Source organism: Stomoxys calcitrans, chromosome 2 (assembly GCF_963082655.1).
Source record: "Stomoxys calcitrans chromosome 2, idStoCalc2.1, whole genome shotgun sequence".
Lineage (NCBI taxonomy): Eukaryota > Metazoa > Arthropoda > Insecta > Diptera > Muscidae > Stomoxys > Stomoxys calcitrans.
Genome location: NC_081553.1, coordinates 100,179,538 through 100,188,859, shown reverse-complemented (window position 1 = coordinate 100,188,859; position 9,322 = coordinate 100,179,538).

The following is a 9,322-nucleotide window of genomic DNA, read 5'->3' as shown; positions in this document are numbered from 1 at the left end:
AAAATGCAAGTTCAGCAAAATAATTTCATGCAAGGATCATTTTGTTGTTTTGATTTTCTTTTTGTTTTAACTTTAAAATCATTGCAATGGGTAATTAATAATGGAAAAACATATTTGGATTATGATAATTTTGTGTAATACTATTTAAATATTTACTGTAAAATAAAGACTACAAATGTTTCATGGGTAAAGGCAATATTGCATGTGCATTGGTTATGCATCGGTAAAATTGAGCTATAAATCGATTAACAAGAGGTGAAGAGTTTCTTTTATCTGTACTACAATATATGCAATGCTAATAAAAGCTAAGGACAAAATTTCAATAACACTTTTTAACACAAAATTTTAATTTCAATCCAACTTAATTTTCAATAAAACTTTTTCCCAACATTTTGATGATTTCTTCCCTAAAGACTGTTTTTATTTGATCCATTGAGTTCAGCGATTTTTCAATCAAAAAAGTTATTTGATACAATTATTTCTTTACTTGAATCTGATATTTTATACCCTCCACCGTAGGATGGGGGTATACTAATTTCGTCATTCTGTTTGTAATACCTCGAAATATAGGTCTAAGACCCCACAAAGTATAGATATTCTTGTTTGTCATGACATTTTAAGTCGATCTAGCCATGTCCGTCCGTCTGTCTGTCGAAAGCATGCTAACTTTCGCAGAAGTAAAGCTAGCTGCTTGAAATTTTGCACAAATATTTTTTTATTAGTGTAGGTCGGTTGGGATTGTAAATGGGCCAAATCGGTCCATGTTTTTGTATAGCTGCCATATAAACCGATACCGGATCTTAACTTCAGAGGGCGAAATTCTTATCCGATTTGACTGAAATTTCGCACCAAGCTTTTTATTTTGACTTGCAACAACTCTGCCAAGTATGGTTCATAACCTGATATAGCACCCTTATAAACCGATCTAGAATCTTGACTTCTTGAGCCTCTAGGGGGCGCAATTATCATCCGATTTGGCTGAAATTTTGCACCAAGCGTTTTTTTTTTTTGACTTCTAACAGCTGCGTCAAGTATTGTTCAAATCGGTCCCTAACCTGATATAGCTTCCATATAAGCCGATTTCGGATCTTAACTTCTTGAGCCGCTAGAGGAAGAAATTCTTATCCGATTTGGCTGAAATTTTGCTCCAAGTGTTTTATTTTGACTTTTAACGACTGCTCCCAGTATGGTTCAAGTCTTGAATTGGTGAACCTCCAGAGGGCGCAATGGCTGAAATTTAGCATGAAATGTTGTGGTTTGACCATGAACAACTGTGCCAAGTATGGTTCAAATGAGGTCATTGCTTGATATAGCTTTCATATAAACCGATCTCGGATCTTTACTTCTTGAGCCGCTAGAGGGAGTAATTGTTTACCGATTTGGCTGAAATTTTGTATGAATTGGTTTGTTTTGACTTCCAACAACTCTGGTCAAAATCGGTTCACAACCTGATATAGCTCTCTAGAGGGAGAAATTCTTTGCATAAAGTTTTTTGGCTTGACCATCAATAACTGTGTCAAGTATGGCCCAAATCGGTTCATTGCCTGATATAGCTCCCACATGAACCGATCTCGGATCTTCAATTCTTGAGCCGTTAGAGGAAGAAATTCTTATCCGATTTGGATGAAATTTTGCTACAGGTGTTTGCTTTTGACTTTTAACAACTGCTCCAAGTATGGTTCAAGTCTTGAATTGGCGAACCTCCAGAGGGCGCAATGGCTGAAATTTAGCATGAAATGTTGTGGTTTGACCATGAACAACTGTGCCAAGTATGGTTCAAATAAGGTCTTTGCTTGATATAGCTTCCATATAAACCGATCTCGGATCTTCACTTCTTGAGCCGCTAGAGGGCGCAATTGTTAACCGATTTGGCTGAAATTTTGCATGAATTGGTTTGTTTTGACTTCCAACAACTCTATACTCTATACAGATCGGTTCACAACCTGATATAGCTCTCTAAAGGGGGCAATTCTTATCCGATTTGGGTAAAATTTTGTGCAATGAATTCCACTTTGGACTCCAAAAGCCAAACCAAGTATGGCCCCAATGGGTTCATATTTGATATAGCTCAAATAGTAGCATAGAAATTCTTATCCATGATCCTTTGTATGCCTGTAAGGAGTAATTGGTCAAAGAACTTGACAAATACGATCCATGGTGGAGAGTATTTAAGATTCGGCCCGCCAGAACTTAGCACACATTTACTTGTTTTGATTGAATATAGTGGAGGCCACCGTAGCGCAGAGGTTAGCATATCCGCCTATGAAGCTTAACGCCTGGGTTCAAATCCTGGCGATACCCTCAGAAAAATTTTCAGCGGTGGTTTTCCCCTCCTAATGCTGGCAACATTTGTTAGGTACTATGCCATGTAAAACTTCTCTCCAAAGAGGTGTCGCACTGCGGCACGCCGTTCGGACTCGGCTATAAAAAGGAGACCCCTTACCATTGAGCTTCAACTTGAATCGGACTGCACTCATTGATATGTGAGAAGTTTGCCCCTGTTCCTTAGCGGAATGTTCAAAATTTGCTTTTGCAATTGAATATAGTTCTTTTTATACCCTCCACCATAGGATGGGGGGTGGAATCTGGTCGGCCTTTAAAGTCGCTGGGCCAGACTCCACTAGAAAACAGACCAATGGTCTGCAGAGGCTTTCGACGAAGACACAGAGTTCGTGTTTTGAGGATTTGCCTAATAGATATGCCAGGTGAATGATTTTTTCCACACGCACACTAACCGGAAACAAATTTTACTCATGCACGAATTTTTCATGTCCATTCAGGTTTACTCACATTCCATCACGACTCACAAGACACTCAAGAGAAAATCCAGTCGTTAATTGTGCTTTTCTGGTGAGACTTAAGTATCTCGTAAAGTAGGTCCAGTAGCCGAGTTAGCAGCGTACTCCGATTACCAGTGCAGTCAATCCCATGGCAGCCGGTTGTACGTACCGGATTAACCTGATGAAGTCCTTCATCGGCCAGGGCTGACGTCTGTGTTCAAAATACTGCAACAACAACAGCAATCAGTGCGGAGGTCGTGGATTCGTGGGGCAGGAACAGCACTTGTCTTTGTCCAGAAGGAAAATATTCCTTTACAAACCCTGGCATACCATAAAAATACTTCAGATCCAGAACCCATATATGGAAGGCGAAGCGATTGTAACCGCAATATTAAAACCACTGATTGATAGCGCTGACGGCAACCGATTGGAGAGAACGCTAATGGCAACCGGAAAACTCTGGCTGCCTAAAGTAAAGAGAAGTTGTGTCCTCGGGATTTAACTAGGCCAAGCTTAAGATGTATAGAAACGGTATGGTTTGAAACTCAGGAGACACTTCGGCAATTGATGCTAAAAACTTGTCTAAGAAACTATCATCCACGTCGCTTAAGTCTGGAGAAAATCCCCCTACCTCGATCAAAAGAGAAGACGAAGACTATGATATAGAAACCGATGAACCCGGTGTGGGTTCATCATTCGGTTGATAAGGCTCAAGGTGTGTGCTAACGGTAAAGGAGGGATTTCAGCGCAATGGGCTGAAGTGGAGCCACCGCTTTCTCAACTGCGCCTGGATGCTTAAGAAAAGTCATCGTGACTAGATCAAAAGAGTCTAATGAAGATGAACTCCTGTTGGACAACGACGGTGAGATTAATGCAACAGTGTTTTGGTAGACAATCTGAACTCTAAGGATTGTCTGGTTTTTGCGAGATAAATATTCACCATTGTTAAGCCTCTTCGGGGGCTGTGCAGGTCCTACTAATGGCTGAAAGATTTGACGTTGTTCCTATGCAAGAACTATGGGGAATGTAGGCGAGTTTAGAGAATACTTGAATTTATTCGACTTAATGGTGCGAGGAATGGGATACGTAGAGCTTGTATTCTAGCAAATATAAGTCTAGAAGACTTGTTAGGTTTCCTTTACACCTCACACGATTTAGGAAAGTCGTCTCAAACCAAAAATTGGTGGTAAAAAAAAACTTTTTCACGGTCATGGCATTCTTTACAAAAAAACTAATTAGTCAAACTAATGTGTACTACCAGATATGGGCAAGTTCGGATGTCAATAAGGAGTGAGCTACTTACCGAATATATATTAAGTTGCAATCAGGCGATTTGTTATGAAGAAAATAGACCAAGATTTAGTTCCAGGAGCTACAGGAAGTATTCGATTTTTTGTATCCAAAGTGGACAAAAATGTGACTGGGAAATCTTAGAGGACAACAGCTTCTATAATCATCGTTGCATTAGCTTTCGCCTTGTTGAATATATATGTTGAACATATTCTGCTTAAACGCTTCTCCTTAGTTTGCATGTTCTACAGAGAAAAATATTTAATAAAAAATGTTTTAATTAAAAAATTAATTGAAAATAAAAATGTTTTCAAATAAAAAATTAATTGAATCAATCATATTTTTGATTGAATCTGGATTCTTTTTAATTACGATCGTGATTGAAATTTAGGCAATTTTCAATTAAAAAGTTAATTGACTCAACCATTTTTATACTCACCACCATACATTCTATTTAGATTTTTGATGTCTTAAAATTAAAAAAAGAAGAATTTCAGGCTATGAGGAGAATTATTTATTATTTTTGGAGATTCCTCTTTGTGTTTTTCGTTTTTTCGGGCAGAGTTGCCAATGAGAGCAAATAGATAACAATTTCTGTTAACGAGGAATTAGAGAATAACATAAACGTTAGTGCAAACAATTTTTTTGTCGACATATTTAACGATATTCGTTGTAAGTTACAGAATTGTAAGTTACAGAATTGAGATGTAGCACATTGTTCAAAGTGCCAGCGAAATCGCGTTATAAATACATCATTTATTGGCTCAAGTCTCTAATCGGTCTACATGACATCTATATCCAAATAGAACTGACGTAAGGGCAGACGGACAGGTATTCTAAGTCGTCCTAGAATTTTACGATGGCTATTTTTTGGCAAATTTTACAAATGGCGAAATTTTGCCGATAATATCGATGAAAAAAAACCAATCAGCCGAGCCGAGACATGGATCGCATTTGTTAAGATCTTTGAAAAACTTTTTCGAATATATATGAGCTATATCAAGTTATTGGCCGATATGGACCGTACTTGTCATGACGTACAAGTCATAGAAAAATAACACCTCGAAAATTTCAGACAACTTGAATAATAATTGCGCTTTAAAGAGGAGCCGAAAGTCGAATCGGGAGATCGCTTTTTATGGCAGCTATATCAGGTTATGGATTGATTTAGACCATACATAACACAGTTTTTGGAAGTAGTAACAAAAACCCTCACGCAAAAATTTCAACCAAATTGGATAACAATTGCACCCTCTAGAGGCTCAAGAAGTCAAATCAGGAAATCGGTTTATATGGCAGCTATATCAGGATATGGACTGATTTAGATAATTCTTGGTGCAGATGTTGGAACTCATGCTAAAACGATATGTGCAAAATTTCAGCAAAATCTAGAGGCTTAAGAAATCAAGACCCAAGATCGATTTATATGACAGCTTTATCAAAATATGGACCGATTCGGCCCATTTACTATTCCAGGTTATACTATATCAGGTTATAGACAGATTTCGATCATACTTGGCACAGTTGTTGGAAGTCATGCCAAAAGGACATATGCCAAATTTCAACCAAATTGGATAACAATTGCGCCCTCTAGAGAGGCTCAAGAAGTCAAGACCCAGGATCGGTTTATATAACAGTTTTATCAAAATATGGACCGATTTGGCCCATTTACTATCCCAACCGACCTACACTTATGAGAAGTACTTGTGCAAAATTTCAGACGCCTAGCTTTACTCCTTCGAAGGTAAGCGTGCTTTCGACAGACGGACGGACATGGCTAGATCGACTTGAAATGTCATGAAAATCAAGAATATATATACCTCATAGGGACTTAGACGAATATTTCGAAATGTTACAAACGGCATAACGAAATAAGTACATCCCCATCCTATTGTAGAGTGTATAAAAATAACAAGTAAAAGCGTGAAAAGTAAAAAGTTCGCCCGGGTAGAATCTTTGAAACCCATCACCATGGATTCTGCTAAAATATGGTAGCTACATATGGTTATAGACCGATTTGGACAGTACTTGGCACAGTTGTTGGAAGTCATAACAGAACACTAAGTGCAAAATTTCATCCAAATCAGACAAAATTTGCGTCTTCCAGGGGCCCAAGAAATCAAATCGGGAGATCGGTTTTTATGGGAGGCCACCGCAGCGCAGAGATTACCATGTCCCCCTATGACGCTGAACGCCTGTGTTCGAATCCTGATGAGACCATCAGAATAAATTTTCATCGGTGCTTTTCCCCCTCCTAATGCTGGCAACATTTGTGAGGTACTATGCCATGTAAAACTTCTCTCCATAGAGGTGTCGCACTGCGGCACCCCGTTCGGACTCGGCTATAAAAAGGAGGCCCTTTATTATTGAGCTTAAACTTGAATCGGACTGCACTCACTGATATGTGAGAAGTTTGCCCCTGTTCCTTAGTGGAATGTTCATGAGCAAAATTTGCAATTTTTATACCCTACACCACTACTGTGGTACAGGGTATTATAACTTAGTGAATTAGTTTGTAACACCCAAAAGGAGGAGAGATAGAGATAAGAAGAGAGACAGAGAGAGAGAGAGATAAGTATACCGATCGACTCAGGATCACTTTCTGATTCGATTTAGCTACGCCCGCCTGTCTGTCCATATTAATTTGTGTACAAACTACAGATCGCAATTTCCGATCGTCTTCAAATTTGGTATGGGCATGTTTTTCGGCCTAGAGACGAAGCCTATTGAAATTGGAAAAAATCGGTTCAGATTTGGATATAGCTTCCATATATATGTTCGTCCGATTTGCAGTATTAATGCAATAAAATCGTAATTTTTTAACCGATTCTGTCGAAAATTGGCAAAAAGGATTTTCTTATGATTCTCAATCTTACTGGTGAATTTTATAGAAATCGGTTCAGATTTGGATATAGCTCCCATATTTATGTTCGTCCGATTTGCAGTAATACAGCAATAAAATGGTCATTTGTCAACCGATTCTCTCGAAATTTGGCAGGAAGGATTTTCTTATGACGCTCAATTTTACTGGTGAATTTTATAGAAATCGGTTCAGATATGGATATAGCTCTCGTATATATGTTCGTCCGATTTGCGGTAATACAGCCATAAAATGGTCATTAGTTAACCGATTCTCTCGAAATTTTGCAGGAAGGATTTTCTTATGACCCTCAATTTTACTGTTGAATTTTATAGAAATCTGTTCAGATTTAGGTATAGCTCACATAAATATATATCGCCCGATTTTCACTCCTAGACCCACTGCAAGCGCATTTATTGACCAATCTTCCCAAAATTTTGTACAAAGATTTCCTCGACTTTATGGGGTCTTGGATCAATATTTCGAGGTGTTACAAACGGAATGACTAGATTAGTTTTCCCCCTTCCTCTAGTGGTGGGATAGATATATAGATATAGATATTTTGACAACTCATCTCTGGAATTATTACTGTAGGGTACATTCCGAAATTTGAGAATGTATGACCAATATCTAGTATGGAAACATTTGAACTACTCTCAGATACGAATTCCCCCAAAAGATATGAAATTTGGCTTGAGTCAAGAATACTTTGGACGATGAAGTGGTCGGGCCCTGATAATGTATCACCAGTTGAATTACAAGATGTGTTCAATAGACCGGCTTCAAAGCTTAAGGAGATATACTCTTCACCACTTCACTTCACTTTTAATGCCCAGTAGTTCATTGACTTTGTCACTCTTCTCATCTTCATATATCTGAAACCCTGTTCGATGTCTAGCCAACAAGTTCCCAGAAAACTTAATATCCCTTCATCTGTAATAGAGAGGTCATATAATTACAATACTCAACAAACAGTTCTACTTCCATTTTCTTGGCTTTAATTTTGGTCTCTTTTATCATTTGCATGACATTTTTGGTCAGATAAATGCAAGTGAACATTATTTCCTTGATATGTTTTCTTGATATATAATTTGTTATCACCAATGTCCAATCCAATATGTTTTGAAGTTGTCAAGTTCAGAACTTGCCATTATTACTAGTTGTTGGCATAACAAATTCCATGTAATACCAACAACTAGCAAAATTATAGGTTTTCCTATTCTTTATTGTCATACAAACAAACATTAGGGGGTACTTATTTCAATTAACCACTTGCAAGTCCAAGTCACTCACAAACCATCCGTCCATCTTAGTTTGACCAGCTTGGAATAGATTCGTTGTCGTATGTTAAGCATGTGCATTAACCATAACACTTACCATCCATTGTTTGATCTCACTGACTCAAGCGGTGGGGTAAACTCCATTCCTTTGTTAGAATCACGTAAGTCAAAGACAGACCGGCAGAGAGACGGACGGACTGACGAACGGTTCACTTTTATTTCTTAAGCTCACAGGCTTTTTGGTTAATTATTTCTTTGGTAGCAGCCACTGACGCTTTACACGAATGTGTCGCAATAAAAGAGAGAGAAAAAAAACTTTAAAGACCAAATACTTGATTTTCGGTTTTATTTGTGCCGCTTAATGAGTGTGTGGACTTAAATTTATGTTTTCTTGTCGTTAACATTTTTCAGATGGGGAAATGGAAATTTATACATTGGTCATATCTCCGGCCTGTCTGTCCGTGAGTTCATCAAACATGTGAAATCGGATTAATTACCGGAACACGTTTGCAGAGTCACAATTCTATGTTGCGTTGTTTCAGTTCACACTTTGAAGAATTGGAGCAAGTGAAATGGAAATTAACAAAGTAAATTAATAATATGAAGATAGAGGAATTTAGTGAGTCAAAATAAAGATAACCGTGATTAAGACATTATCTACGCGAGTTCGAATCCTGGAGAGAACATGAAAAAATTTGTTCATAAGTGGTTTTCTCCGCCTAATGCCGGCGACATTTGTGAGGTACTATGCCATGCATAGAAGCCTTATAAAAACTTCTCCCCAAAGAGGTGTCGCACTGCGGCACAACGGCATTTTGCATTTTCATCTACATACTAACAGAACAGGAGTCGTAATTTCCTTATATAATTGCAAGGGCACTATATTCCCTTAACCAATCCTTAATCAATCAATCAATAATCAATTCTATAGACATTAAATATTGGGTTGCCCAAAAAGTAATTGCGGATTTTTTAAAAGAAAGTAAATGTATTTTTTATAAAACTTAGAATGAACTTTAATCAAATATACTGTTTGTACACCTTTTTTCCAAAGCAAACTAAAAGTAACAGCTGATAACTGACAGAAGAAAGAATGCAATTACAAAGTCACA